General features: G+C 38.7%; 1 protein-coding gene across 1 annotated transcript in view; it reads right to left on the bottom strand.

Annotated features, from left to right (window-relative positions):
- The window catches only part of LOC122414718 (uncharacterized), a 153,349-nt gene that overhangs the window by 28,142 nt on the left and 109,072 nt on the right, over nucleotides 1-16,135 (bottom strand). The gene's annotated exons all lie outside the window — the stretch shown is intronic.

The raw sequence follows: 16,135 nt of genomic DNA on the forward strand, positions 1-16,135 counted from the left end.
TTATAGGATCATGAATATTTATGATACTCGAAAGTACGTGTATTTTCTCCCGCTCGCTCGAGCACTCGTATATTCATCCCTCATCTTTCTCTCCTATCTCGTTGCAGCTTTTCCTAACCCTCGCGCTTTTCCATTTTCTCTCTCTTTGGCTCTTCCATCCTCGCGAGGAGTCTCGCACTCCACATTCTTAGCTGCCTGGCCTTTGGTCCTTTCGTGGCAAGTTCATATATTCTTAGTTTACCGCGAGCTGTGCCCTCCCCTGCCTCTTTTTCTCTCCGAGCTTTTTTCACCCCTGGAAAATGGAAATACTTTAACGTTGCGGAAATTTGCAAGACAAATGCGCGAGCCTGAATCTAGCGAGCGGTCTCCTCCTCTCTATTGCAGTAGGACGACGTTGCCAATGGAAGGAGGGGAGTGAGAGAACAGGCCGAAACATTAATCACCGCGTTAATCTTTTTATCGAGGCTGGCTACGACTATGAGGGACGAGAAACGAGGCTCCGTTCAATTCTCCGTTCGCCAGGGAGCCACCAGTCAAGAAGCTAGAAACACGAAGAACGGAGAACAAGCCACTTGGAACGTGAGTACTCGATCCTCGAGTACGAATGTCGCTCTATGTTTGTAGAGTTATCAGATGATGCATGGGAGAAACGCGCGAAGTTATCGAGAAGAAATTGCTCCGTGACTGCGCTCTGTATACATATTTTTTCCAATCGATCTCATAAATCTAATTTATTGATAGATTGTGACAATAAATAAGAAAATATGTGGATCGATGCAAGCACCATGGAGCAGATCTCTATGTTTGAAATCCTCGGCAAGTTTGGCCAATCGTTTTGGAGTCCTCTATCATTGTTTGAGGGGCTCCCTTTCGTGGTCAATCATCGGGCAGCCATCGAAATTCGTGGGATTCTCATCGGGTTTAGAAATTGAGTTAAGGCCTCGTGCGCGCTGTATCGGTCAGGCTAATTCGTTCACTCGCCATAGCTGCTTCAAGAGAGGATGCTCTCACAGTTCTCGTCAGTTTAGAATTTCGGGTCGGATTAACCGTGCGTTTAATACAGTTGAAAAAAGTTTCAGCACCCAGGAAAGCGCGTATTTATCGTAGTTATTATGAAAATACTTTCTGTATAATAAACAAAAGTGTGCTCGGTAAAATCGGAGTGGAAAGAGATGAAGTTTTGCATTCTCATTCGGAAACGTTGCATCATATCCGGCGGCCATGACGTAATTTATCTTTATTATATGCGACTGTACATCATTCAGATGCAGCAGATTTAACGGTCGTGATAACAATGTTCATACTGCTGTGGCAGTAGGTCAGGGATGGATTATCGTGGAAAAATTGGTGATCCGACGATAGAATTAAAATGTTAAAATGTATATTTTTTGTATAATCTCACCGGCGGGACTGGGATATGGAATGTTATAGCAGCCCCCGAAGATAAGTCTTTCTCGGTCTATTTTTCACGAAGGAATAATCCGCTTTTGTATCCGTGTTCGGGTACACGTGAACGTAGTTGAAACGGAATTTGGTGTGCTGCGGATGAGTACGAGAAAAATATGCATGTAGGTTGGACGAGGGTGAGTTGGTTTTCTGGCAGACGAAAAGGATTTCATGAGGAAGAACGCCTGCGAGAGGAGGCAAAAACGCAGGGGATTGTGTCCGAAGTTCTATACAGAACGGGTAGCTCGGCGTTATCATAGAAATCGCGACATTACACGTGGCATATGGCAACCAACCGGATTATTAGGCAGACTACCTTCTCCCCCCTGATTTTCTTTCTCCCTTTCCGCCACCGGATTTCTCATACTTTTTACGTGCGCTCCCTCCTTCAGGTCCGGCGAAACGGGGCGATCCTTGCAACTTAATACACCAAAAACTCTCCGTAGCCACTTCTGCTGCACCGGAAATTTCCGCTTGTACCACCCCACCACCTCAATCCTCTTTTCCGTATCCTCGCACAAATTTATCCACTCGCTTTCTCTCTTCCTTGATCTTCCGACGGTCTCCCTGCTGGATGCTCTGCGAGCGAGGGAATCCTTTCCGCCTGCTCCCTCGGCTATTATCCCCTTCGACTTCCTCACTTATTTTTGCCCTCCTCCTCCTCCTCCTCCCCTCCCCCTGCACTCTTTCTCTCGTCGCTTCTCCCGTTTTATGCTTCCCTCTGCATTTTCATTCTCGTTATTCAAAGCTTCCTCCTTTATTCGGCCTGCCTCCATCCCCGTACTTCTACTAACTCACCAAAAATTCGATTCTCTTTCGATTTCTGACATTTTTATCGTTTTCCCCTTCAACAGAGCGCGCGGCACTCTCTCTCTCTCTCTCTCTCTCTCTCTCTCGTTCTCCACCTTTGCGTCAATTATTTTTTACTCTCTTTCTTCCAATCGATTTCCCACCGCCTGTTTTAAAGCTCGCATAATATCTTACCGAACCCCAACTTCGACGATCATTTTTATGGGCCACCATAAAGGGGAGATGAATATCTGATCGTTGAAACTTGTACTCATATTTTTGAGTATATTAAAAACTGTTAAAGTATATTTTCAACGGGAAATTCCGAGGATCAAAGAACCTCCGAGTACCAAAGCATTCTTTCAAACTAATTTATTGCGATTTATTGAATTGGCAATACGAAAAAATCGTCACATATACGCGCGATTATGCCATCGACGTTAAATCATTTCTCTCAATCAAAAATACATTTGAGTTTGTTCGCTCATTTCATTTCCGGATAAATACTAATCTACGAATATCCCTCGAGCGAGGAAATCCCAGTCAACTCTCCATTCGAATGCATCCTCACGATTCATGTATCGAGGGGAGAAACTGTTTTCGACAGTAACGAACGTTCACGCATTTCCGGCCACTAAAATATCTTATCCTCGCTCCAATTCCTATTTTCGTATTGACACGAGCTTTTATTACTGTTAATAATTCACAAACGTATTAAAAGCGAATGCTAATTAACGTTGTCTCTTTGTCAGAATGGCAAACACCAAATTTATTTGTTGATTATGTTAGCGAACATATAAAAATAGTTCATTTGTCTCGTATTGGAGAACGAGTACAAACACGACGAATGGATTTGTAATATAACAAAAAAAATCATATTGATCGACTGAAGCGTCGAAAGTCATCGATGTCGAAATCTCCAAATTAAGGAAGTTGAGGCATTAGAATGAAAATGATGTCATCGCTTTTAAACCGATTGCATCTTATAAAGTGAAGTGTAAAAAAAAAATCAGTTAAATTTTCAGACAGTTTAGGAGCGTCGTTGCTGAGAAAAATCAATAACAATTTGGGCCAAATAACATGTAACCTTATGGAAGTCAAGACACATTCGGTGATATCTCTGTTAAAAATGATGCTAAAAATATGAAATTTTTTGGGCAACACGAGCAAGGCTTGTTGAATAATGTCAATTTTTTTCAGATTTATTAGGAGATTTGCTGAGATTATATTAATAATAATCTGTTTCCCGTGCAGTTTTTTGAGGCTAGGATCGTCACCGTCCGTGTTTTCGACTGAGCTTTCACCAGTTTTTCGTCTTCTTTTCCCCAACTCTTCTTTAAAGTGTATGCAACATTGTCAAACTGTAAACTGGCCTAACTTTTGAAAGGTACAGGTCATGACTTTTGGGTAAAAAAATGACTGTACAGCCTCAACTGCCTTAACGTTTGCGCTTGTTTAACAAATAAATAAATTTCAAAAATTCTGTAGAGCAATCATTTCGTGAATGTCTTTTCGATTAATTAATTCTCGAATATCTTAATTTTTGTATTGTTTTTTATTCATTTTTTTTGAATCTAACAAATTTTACAGTTGATTATACAGAGCCACATTTTTCATTTTACTTTATTAAGTGACAAAACTTCGTAAAATCGGCTTAGTTATTTGAAACGGGAGCTCTCGCGGTTGCCTGGCTAAAATAAATACCTGTCCAATGAAGAGACACAATAATACAGCTTAGTGTCCTCCGTTGAGATTCGTCTCTTCATTGTCTGAGAGGATCGAGACGAGACATTGAGAGAAATCATGTCTCGACTCGGTGGCGTTATTTACGTGCTTTTTCGGCGAGCTTCCCGTGGTGGGACGAAGAGAGAAAGAATCGTCGAAAAGAAGACGAAGGAATTTTCGCATGAAGGATTGTAACAGACTGCGATCGCCCCCCGAGCGTTTTTTTCTCTGTGACATGCTAGCCAGTTGATAAGTAATTATTCGTCCGGACGAGCACGAATGACTCGAGCAACTAGCGTAGACAATTTGACTCTGCATGATTCGCCATGCTCTGCCTTTCCTGGCAATGGCGAACGAAAAGAGACGCGATTTCGTTCTCCGAGTGCAAATTTATGTCTCGAGTACTGTCAGTCATAATTCAAAAACGAATATCATATCAGTTCGGTCCAGTGATATAACGAAATAGCTACTATCGAGTCACGCGCAGGGAAACAAAGAAACAAAGACGCGAGGGAGAATCTGAGGAAAGCAATTAATACTGAAAAGCTGCGATCTTATCTTCCTCTTGATTATGTCTTTTCGGCTCCTTCGCTTTGCGACACAAATATATATACGATCCTGACCTGTTTCTCTTCTTGAGAAATATTAAGTGCGAGTAATCTTTGCATTGTGAATATGTACGACAGGAAATATAAAGGAGTTAGGAAGTATGCAAATTTAGTATAAAATACCGTGCAACTAAGATACGTTTTGAATGGGTAGGTTTCAATATGTCAAATAACCAAATTGAACGGTCGATATTCCGAAATTTTAAAAGTTGTAATATCAGATTGTAGGAAAATCTTAAGTAATTCGAAATTCTTATTTACCATCGATTATTTAACAGATTACGTGTTTAATCGAATATTCCTTCTTTAAATCGAAAATATATATTTCGATAGTTTTCATTTCGAGTACAATTTTAACAGACCATACGAATGTCAAAAGTTCATATTTTCAAATTCAAAATAGTGAGTAGTTGTTTTTTTTAGATAGATCAGAATATAGAATGACAAAAAATCAAATTTATCGAGACTATAAAACTTGGATATGCAGAATAGCGATGGCTCGTAAAGGCGAAAGTCAAAATGGCGATGTTTTAAATTAGAGATTACCGGTCTGAGCAAGTGAGTGAGTGTGACGCGTGTATTTTGAGCTCCGCTGTATTTCTTTATTTTGATCGCTCGATTTTCTAACGTTTCGCCATTTTGACCGTTCGACTTTTTGCTCTTTCATTATTTCAACACCTCAGTAATATTTGGTCTTTCGTTATTATATTTTCAAAATTGTGAATTTTCACAGTATCGCTGATTGTAATAATTTATGAATCGAAAGAGCGATAGTCGAATTTTCGGAAAAACGATATTTTAGTCGTCGTTCTGTGGGCGATTTTTGCATTCCATTTTCGATGTAAACGTGCTTCGAACCTTGAAGTGTCTACTTTATTTATCGCCATTTACAGCTCCAGTCGAATTGACCTCTCTCCATATTATCATTCGAACTTTATAAACTCGAGACTTGAGCTATTTGAAATTTTAGAAATTCTAACATTTTATTCCCACCTGACTCTGAATGAAAAAAAAATCACGTCGATCTTCAACGTTTCCTCTTTCAAACGCATCGATCCTGTATATGAGAAATTTTTCTGGTTTATTTAAACGACACATAAACTTCAAATACTCGAGCAAACAAACATGTTTGCCTGAGTAAATTGAAGAAATAAAATTGTTATTGCGGATAGAGGAGCGGAAGAGGGGGAAGGAATTGATAGAATTGAATTTCCTGTGGAGAACGATCAACCTCAGTGAGCCACTTCCATACGCTTTTCCATCTTTTCTCTCTACCCGTTATCAAAGAATTCTTCCCTTGTAATACGTTTTTTTACTCATCGCCTTTCCATTCGACTATTGCAAGAGAGAGAGAGCAAGAGAGTCAGGGACTTCGTGAGCGGCCGTACCAAAGAGTTAGCTTTTCACTCGTAGGAATACGGGGACGAATCCTATCGTGGTTGAGGTTATCTACTGGCGATTGACCGGCGCTGGAGCCTTGCCAAGGACCATTCTCTCTCTCACACACACACATGCACACAGAGAAATATACATATAGACATAATACAGTGCGGTCGTGTGCTTGAGCCTATAGAAAATGGTCCAAAAGCTAGCCGCGGCTATCGGATTCCTCTTCTTCTATTCCTTATTTCCTTTTCCCGCAGCTTTCAACCACTTACTGCATCAGCTCTCTTCCTTCTAGCATTTCTTCTCGATGTTCCTCTCTCAATGCTTTTCCTTGCCTCTCCTCTGTACGAATTTTCTCTTTCTATATATATTTCACCACACTTTCTAAATCCTCTTCCCGCTTTCTCAACCCAAGCCTGCTTTATTTTCCTATTTCGTTTGTTTGCCCTGCTCGCCTTCTTCGTTGACTCTTTTCCTTCAGAACTCCTGAATCTCCGAAAATATCCACCAGAAATTTACGAATCCTTCATCGCCTGTAAAACCAGCCTGCACCTGATAACCTTCCTCTAGAAAGTGTGACTGCAAAATATCCACTTTCTCTCTCTCTCTCTCTCTTTCTCTCCGTTTCTTCTACTCCGACTCCATCTTTTTCAGTCTTTTGTCCAGCACCCACTAACTCTTCTACAGGATCTCACCAGACGTTCGATCTTCTCTTTTCCTCTCCAAGCATACCCGAGAAGAGTACATAGAAGTCACCTACTAAATCGATCACTTCGACTATCCTTCGTCCTTTTCCAACTTTGCCCAGATTACTATAGATATTGATTCTCTGATACACTTCCTTTTGACTTACAGATTCTCACAAATACTCAAGTAACTCGAACACACGCAGACACGATGCTCTCCTCATCTGTACACTTCCTTTCCTCGAATCTCTGTGTGCGCTTGATTTTCAGACAGTGCAGAAACTCCGGAGCCAGCAGTCCGCAAGATCCTCGGTGCATGGATGCCTCACTTTTGGAGTAAAGCATTCGCACGTACACATACATTCGTACGAGGCATTTCCTGTGGAATACACTTCCCAAGAAGCTGACCCCTATTGATTCTCAAGAATTTTTTTTATCATATTGTTCCATGCAACGATGAAGCGAACCCCTCCACAGCCACTCGCTTATCTGGCTATTTCTTCGATCTCTACTAGCCATTCGGACTTTTTGTACTCTCCCTGCATCGCTTTGTTCATTCGGAGGCGGGACACAGATTGGGAAAACGGCACCAACTCATTTTTTGTCCCTTCCGTTATTGGGGCAAATAAAACTTCAATAAATTCTCATATTCATGGAATTATTCGGAAAAATTGTACAACTTTCGTATCATGAATTCAGACTTTTGATTTTTAAGATATTCTAGCTTGGAGTTAATTTTTTTTACAGCCATCGATGATTTATTTGACAACAAAATCATTTTATTCGGTGAAATTAAAATTTGGTCTCCGAAGTTTTAAGGTTTTTCGGATTTTTTAACGAAACTAAAAAGTTGCTTAGGAAAGAAATTCCCATTCCTATGACAGTAAAAAACGGAACGATCGAATGGATTCCGAGTTGTTTTGCATACTGCGAATTAATAAAAATGTTGGGAGAGAATTGAAAAATTGAAAATTCTTCGTTTAATTTGAAAAGTAGCAAAATGTACACATAAATATTGTCTCGTGTAGCGGGAATTTTGGAAAGAAAATTACTGAGAGGAGGCAAGTGAGAAGAATTTTGGAATAAAAATTCCACTTGAAATGCTTCACAGAAATATACCATTTGAAAGGGCGAGCGTTGAGCAAAACGACGAGAGACCGCACATCGCAATTCTCTTGCTCGTTTATTTTGACCCGAATCCGCTGACGTGGTCAGCTCGACTTTTTTATATCTGTCCTTGTAAGAAAGAGACGAGAGAATTCAAGTAATATGCTTGTCTCAACGATTACATCCAGGAAAAGCTTCTCTTCAGATTCAACTGACAAATCCTCAGAAAACTCTCGTCCAGTTGGCGATTTGTGATTTTTACTTTTACGCTAGCTCTCTTCCTGGAAACTTAGTGGTTTGTTAAGAACTCTCCAGTTCGTTGAACGACAGAAGGTAATAGAATCCAAACGAAACTTCATTCATTTCCGAGTGATTTAACGACTTAAAAAAATATCGAAGAAAAATGGAACATCGAATGTCACATTTTGCTTGATTTTACTACGAAATTATTTTAACCGCTGTCATTATATTAACAATTGGTCACTCTCAACAAATAAGTTACACAATTTTAATAATTGCGAGAATAAATTTTAATCGTTTCTTTGATCATGAAAAGAGCAGAAAAGTTTAGTTGCTTTTTGAATCACACGTAACGCATGATCTTCCTTAAAATTCATAAAATTCATTTAATTTTATCACTTTCTCGTAACATTTCTCGTGAGACGTTTCATATCAACTTTATTTTCCTTGGAAAATCTTCTCCTTGTTATGTTCTTTCTACACATTACGTAATAATATTAACAAGTGTGCATAGAATTCATTGCGACGAGGTCGCCCGAGATGAAGATGGCACCATCTTGTGAGCCACCTGTGTTTTCCGGAGCTCCGAACAACGAGGGAAAATCTTAGAAAGCGAGGAGTTTCGCAAACAGTTTCCTCCCACTGTGTACTTCGGGGTCTGCTCATTATATATTTTCTCACTTTTGCGTACACAAATTCCACAACTTATCCGCAGCTTCATTCTCGAAACCGGATTATTCCAATCTCGTACTGTGCTGGACTGTAATTATGTTCCTAGAAAACAGCCCTGGAGTAATCGTGCCCATTAAAATTGTTTGGATTAAATAATTCTCAAGATGATAAATATATAATTGAGAAAGAAGAAAAATAATCCTAAACATGGTCGAATATTTAGTTACCATGGAGATGACAATTTCAGAGAATAAAATCAAAGTAGTAGAAAAATGGAGGATTGGAAGCATCGAATAATCAGAATTCAAATTGACTTTAAAGTGAAGTAAATTGGATAAATCGTTCTCAATCATAATTGATATTCAATCATCAGTATTTTTGTAATTTTATCGTTTTGTCCAATTTGTAATAACGCTTCGATGATTCGTGGAAATTATAAATTGCTCAATTTCGTTTAAAGAGCTTATTCATAATACGCGATGGGATGTCAAGGATTTTTCATACGAGGCAGGCTCGGGTCGGTAGTCACATCGTTAAAACTCACTTGCCAAAGCACTGATTCTATGAAAATCCATAAACCTTTAATAAACCTGCACAACAATTTACTGAAATAATTCCACCGATCGAACGATCATTCTTTCTTCCTCTCACTTCTTCGTGTATCGTTTGCTAATTGAATAGCATTGAAAAATAGCAAACGAGAATTGAATTTCCGGACATGTATGACTCGCACACAACTGTTGTCCGAGTTTATCGAACAGGAAATTAGCGGTGTGCTCGTGTAAAAAGCTCAACGCGGTGATTTTAAAAAGAAACGGGAACACGCTGCAATCATGGAATAATGAACGAAGGATCGCGACAACTCATTCAACCGACTTGTGAACAACTTCGTTATTCGAATTGCGAATGGATTTGTTGGGAGTTAACGCAAGTAATAAAACTGAAATGTTTCCCGTATGCTGGTTATTTCCCGATTGATCTCAAACGTAATCACGATAATTGCTGATGATATTGGTCCAAGAGGCGCTGAAGTGTTTAATTACGGAACAGCCTGCAGTCGAAGGTTATTTCAAGTATGCATATTTTCATAATATCCATGCAGCAGTATTTCACCCTATTAAAGCGCGGCGCAACATCGATTTATCGTGAAATGCTGTTAAGTGGATTCCGCTTTTGCGTTGACAGAAAAAACTGTATTTGAACGAAAAAAACTGCAAACGTTTCTCAAAATATAAATTTCCACTTAGGAAACTCAATTATTTTAACAATTCTCTTTTTTTCATCGTTCACTTTGACTCTTTGATCTCGCGAACTTCTTCAAGGTAAACCATCAGTTGGCCAGGTACGAAAGAGCTCAAGAGAAAATTCCAATTACAGTTGAAAATGCACTTTAAAAATTGAGAAATTTTTGTTCGAGCTCCTGATAGCGAGCACCGTTTTCCCAGTCGCAACATCCGTTGAACTTGAAGCACGATTATCTTGACTCATATCTTGAAAAAAAAAAAAAAAAAAAAAAAAAAAACAGGCACGAAGCACGGTTTCTTGAACTTAGCTTGATCGATCGATTTGAAAGTTCCATTTTTATCTTCCAGATTATCGAACTAAAGGCAAAAGGACGATTCAATACCTTTTATCTTTATTTAGAATAACTTTGTGCCTAATTGAACTGCATTTGTGAGTAACTTTCTATTCACGAATATCCTTGTATTAAAACATCGCTACGGCTGGACCCGAATGTGCCTTATCTCAGGAATCCCTATTCTTGTAAAACTCTATTCGTAGATATGAGTCGAGACAATTCTATTCCGGAACATTTCTATCCTGAAATATCCCCGTGTCAGGACAATTGTGCTTATGATTGTCAAGTCACATGTAATAATCGTAATGCTCAATTTCATTGCCAATTATTTTGATCAAGCATCAAAAGTTGTCCCAGAATCTTGATCTCTTCGAATGGACATTTAAGGCATCGAGTAATTTCGAAATACCGACATAAAGGGGAGAGTTGTTCCCCTAATTTACGAGTCGAATAAACCGCATATTTAGAAATTTTGAAAATAAGCAATTGAATGAATTTTCGTCCAACTGAATGGAATTTAACGAAAGTTCGATCTTTACGAAAAATCATAATTTCATGTCTCAAGGAAAAAATGATTATTTTTTTTCGATCCGCCACAGCGACTCGAGGTTTTGCATGGACAATTGATTTTTCGAATGAATGAGAACAAGCTCTAATGAATGTTTGCAACAGAAATGATGCGAGTGATCGGAGTTGAGCGAAGTATTATTCATTGGGACGTATCGATGTTGTCGTTTCATAGGTTATAAAATAATCGAACCATTTCCATCTCGATTATAGTGGGCACGAGATAGGCGAGTTTATATGTGAATATGATTCGGTTTCGGAGGATGATACGTGCGCATCACTATAGCGTTGTGTGACCACAAATGATCAATCTCGGTAAATGTTACGAGAACGCGGTATGGCCACGAGCGTTATGCTTGGATAATTTGCTCGGGGATTTAGCAATGTTAGTCCCGATGTCGTTATTATTCACGCGCGCGTACCTTCGACCAGAACGCGCGCGCACTCGTATTATGTACAATGTGAGCATTAGTAGAGGAGCCTTCTCGCATGTCTCTCGCTGAATTGAACAACCAAAGCGAATCATCAATTTGTATAAACGTTATACTGGCCCCCTCGACCAAACCTGCGGATGGCCACGACTGTGTAATCGCCACGCAGTTTCTATACTCGCTTCTCTATCATTTTAGAGCGAGGCACCCTCGTTTGCTTCATAATGCTTCCATTTGCACAAACTTTCAATCGCGACAGTTTTCCCTCAGTTCTCTTCATAACAACAACTCGATAAATATCATTCCATCCTCCCACAGGCTTCCGCTATTTTTCTGTTTCGGTCTCTCCCTATTTTATTTTCTGCTGAATCATTTTCTTCGTGTCCATCAACGAAAACGGCTACGTTGTTGAAAGGATGCTGTACAATTCGTCGATCGAGTGTTTTCACAGATTTCCAAAAGCTTAGTAACTCCGAAATCCTCGTGTTTTTCATATACTCACTCTTTTCCAAACGCGTAAATTTTGTGAAGATTTATCTCCGTGGTTAAGTGTCGAATCGACCTAAGTGCGAACACAACCCTCCCCCTGCAATATTATCGGTTTGTATGGGAAAAATTGTTGGAGGAAATAGAAGGGGCTGCTGGAATAATAGCCGAGAGTTTACGGAGATCACGCGTCAGGAATTTCATTGGAGATTCACAACAATGGAGAAGCGAGAGAGAGCGAGACAAGTATGACCGCGCGCTGGATTTTGCGAGGCTTTGGCTCAGCTAGCCGGGTTTGTGGCTCTGATGTAAATTCCTGATTCCGTCGACCAGAGTCGAGAAATCTGTGATTCGATTCACGATTCTGTATTCGTCCAATACGATTCCTCGATTTTCCTCTCTGTTTCTGTGTCGTTCCACGCGCTTACGAGTAGAACGGCGCTGGGGGGAACAATCCCTCTACGTAAGGTCGCGTGTACGGTGCCCTTTTGCATTTCAATCTGCTTTCACATTTATACAAATATGTATATCTATATTTCTGTGTCCTCGTATATATGCTACGTTGAACTATAATACCAACGAACGTTCCACTAATTAATGTCAATTCCCCGTTGTTCGGGGCACAGACGGATGATTGAGGCAGGGCGTAGCATCACTGCTGGCATTTCAATTTGGTGACGCGAATACGTCAAACCTTCTACGGTCTCTCAAAGTTTTTGTTTCCACATAAATGTGTATATTAATTCGCGAATATAATTGAAAATATGAGAGTCAATATCGTCCGGAAATGTTTCCGAACATCAAGGCCTTACATTCACTTGTAGCGGGCGAAAAAATGTGATTTTCTTGATTTTTTTTCGACAAGAAAATAAATGTTTATTGAAAAACTGTAAACGACATTTGTTAGTGCATATTTTCATGTACTCATACAATTTTTTTCATCAAAAAATTTCTCAAAACGACGCAACCCCAGCTGTATTACTGGATTTCTCCAGCCTGGACGAAGCCTATCAAAAAATTCATTCTTCGAGGTGCTAAATTTTCGGTTTTTTTGTTAAAATTTTTCTTTTCCAACGAAATACGAAATCCTTCGTCCAGGCCCTAGCTATTCTTATAATTAAGCAAGTGGTTCAAATTCGGTATGGATTGGATTAATAGTTTTTTTAGTAATCGTGTCCACCGCAAAGGTATTTTTCAAAAAAGATGATTCTGAGATAATCGCGTTTAATTTTGTCACAATGGAAAGTAGAAAACTGGCGTTTTACTTTCCGCTCGAGATTTCTTTAAGGTTCCCTCGCAATTATCCATTTTCTTAGCTCACGGATTTCCTGATACGAAAGTCGAAATTCGAAGTATCTTTTCACGAGGGGCTGCTTTTTCAAAACGCTCCCTCTCATTAAAGTCTCGCTTGTCATGCATCGAGCAATGAGCCATTCCTAGTTTTTCCATCGCTCTCTTTCTCTTCCTCCATTTCCGTTGGCGAAGCTCTCGGGATTCATGCATAATCCAAGAGAATGTAAAGTCGAGATAGGGAAAACGAATAGAAACAGAAAACCATACAGCGACGAAGGACTGCAGAAATATTCATATGCAGCTTGGCTCTCACTTTGGGAATGCTTGACAAAAACCTCGAAGCCTCCGTCTCCCGATGTCGAATGACAAATGTTGGTGCGGTGATCGACGAAAACGTGTCGTTTTTTGGCAATGATCGATATTCAGTAAAATCGAATCGATAATCAATGCTTTCGAGATCAATAATAACAAGAAATGAACAAATTATTGTTCGATTTAATCGTTACTGTTGTAATTGGATATTCAGAACAATGTACTTAGTTTGAGTGGGACGATGATTCAGGTCATACGATATTAAAAAAACAATGAACGAAGGCAGACGAATAAATTAATAAGATTACCGTTCGGAGGTAGCCAGAATTCGGAAACGAGACACTTGACAAATGCGATGATGGAGAAGAGCATGTGATTCTTTCAACATTTCCATTTCCTATTTATCACGCGGGTTTTTTGTACCCATGGATAGCGCCAGCTACGCTTTTAGCCGGGGATACATTTTTTTATTTTTTATTTTTTTTTTCCATTACATTACGAAGCGGCAGATATATGAACGACGATGAATAAAAACTTTCGGCCAACAAATCTCGGCGAAGATAGACTACGAAAAAACGACCTTTGCTATTTTTGTCTTTTGTACTAAATTAAATATTCGCATGATAAATCATGAGGTGCATTTCAAGCGAGGGAAAAAGTGAAAAATATTCCAGTAGCAATATGAGCTCGTGCTGTATCACGAGATAAAAATATTATTCAAATTGTCAGAGGATTCAACGCTATGGAAAAATGAATATCTACGAACTACGACTGATTAGAGAATCTTTGACGTGGACTTTTTATCAAAATATTTCTATCGATTCACTCATGAAAGTTGAAGTAGATCATGCCTGTAGGATCGTGTTTTATGGATTTCTAAGTTGGGTCGATTTTTACTTCCTAATAAAAGATATCATTATACTTTAAATTAATTTCAAAGTTATTAATTCGAAATTGTAAATACATTTTTGCAACTTATTTTTTGGCGAATGAAATTAAAAGCCAATAATTGAACGGGGATCAATCACTGACTGAACTCCAAATTTCATTCGTTCCTGGCTAAAGTACTATAGTTTTTTTATGTGAAAATTCGCTTTAGAGAGCGCAAAGGGTAAACACGAAGAGAAATGGATCAAGAAAAAAGTATTTTTACGCATAGTCCCTAAAGCTCTGTCCATTTTTGGCTACCTCATAAAGGAAGCTATGTGACGATAAAAATTTTTTGTTTCCAGTTTTCAATGTCAATGTGCTCAAAATGTTCCAAAACATCAAAAAATCATATCTAGAAAAAATGTCCGGATGTGTGTGTGTGTATGTTATGGCACCGCACAATTCAAACTCTTTTAAATCGAAAACGATTTGAAATACAGAGCTACCGTTTTGCATAGATGTTAATCTGCATAAGCTCTTCATTCTCTGATAATTTTGTCAGAATTTGAAAAAAATACGAATCCTATGACGTTTTAAAATTTAAAAAAAAAGGGTGTCGACGCTCTAACTCTCAGAAATTTTAAGATTGATTGCCAATTTTTTTTTTATAAATATATTATCATAATAGAAAGGTTGGTATTGAATTTGGGAAATATCGGTCGAGCGGTTTAAATTTTATAATTTTTGGAAAAGTTAAAAGTCGATAAATAAGTTAAAATTTAATTAAAAAAAAATTTTAACTAACAAATTGCTTTCTCAAGCTTTTAGAACAATGCTTAAAGCTTCCTTTACGAGGAAGTCAAAATGAAAAATATAGCACCTCATAGACAAAGCTTTGAGCATCGTGCATCTTGAGCACCGTGCATCTTGACCATCTTGAGGAAACAATTTGGAAATTTCAATTTCCACCATTTCCTTCATATTTAAAAACGTTTATTTCAATAACCAATAAGACGAACCGTTTAAAATTTGATATGCGTATCAGTTGACTTATTGAAACTCTGTGTAAATTTCAAGACTTTCTTAGGAAAATCGTTTCGTGCATAAACTACCTTAAACATTCACTTTTAGTGGAATCTCGAGATTTTGAACCTACACAAGTACAGCAGCAAGTAAATTCGTGCCACAACGATGAATAAGTGGGCAAAGGTTTAACTTCGACCTTGGGCCAGAGTTAGTTGTTTCACCCTCTTCCTAATATCGCCGCAACAGAGAGGAGTCTCAAGGGGATATTCTTCGGAGCTCATCACGCTCGATTGAATTTCCATAGAGCTACCAGCGAACGTGATATTTCCGCGGGAGTCAGTCAAGTGTGCGTTTTACTTGTATAGTTGCAAACTATTGATTGTGATATCGTACAAAGTGTATTGGGAATTGTAACGCTCATAAATGACGTGTCATTAAATTGATATTGCGGAAGCAAGCTTATGTGTGTGTATCTGTGCAATCGATGCGTGTTTTAATGAAGCGATTCGCAAGCGCAAATTTTATCCTGGAATAATTATCTTTGCTAATTACCTTCCATCAAAATTGTTCGCTCGTAGCGTGGTAAGAGAGTTTCGAAGTTTATGGTCGATTTAAATTGATTATAACGAAAGTGGAATAAAACTTTTTTCGATATCATGGCAATATTTTCTGCACTCAACTGTAGACTGTAGGCGCAGTTAAAAATTTTAAATAAAAATCGAAACATGTAATTTAAGGAGTGAAGAGTAAAGGAATGAGAAAATTCGTTGAAAGGATGTTTTGAATCTATTTTTCTGCGTATCGTCAATATTATCGTACGGTTGTTTGCATGAAAATATTAAAAAAACCCTTTCATAACGATCGGAAATCTTCATGAGCATTGGCAAACAGAGGCTCCTGCGAACGATGCCA

Source organism: Venturia canescens, chromosome 8, assembly GCF_019457755.1.
Source record: "Venturia canescens isolate UGA chromosome 8, ASM1945775v1, whole genome shotgun sequence".
Classification (NCBI taxonomy): domain Eukaryota; kingdom Metazoa; phylum Arthropoda; class Insecta; order Hymenoptera; family Ichneumonidae; genus Venturia; species Venturia canescens.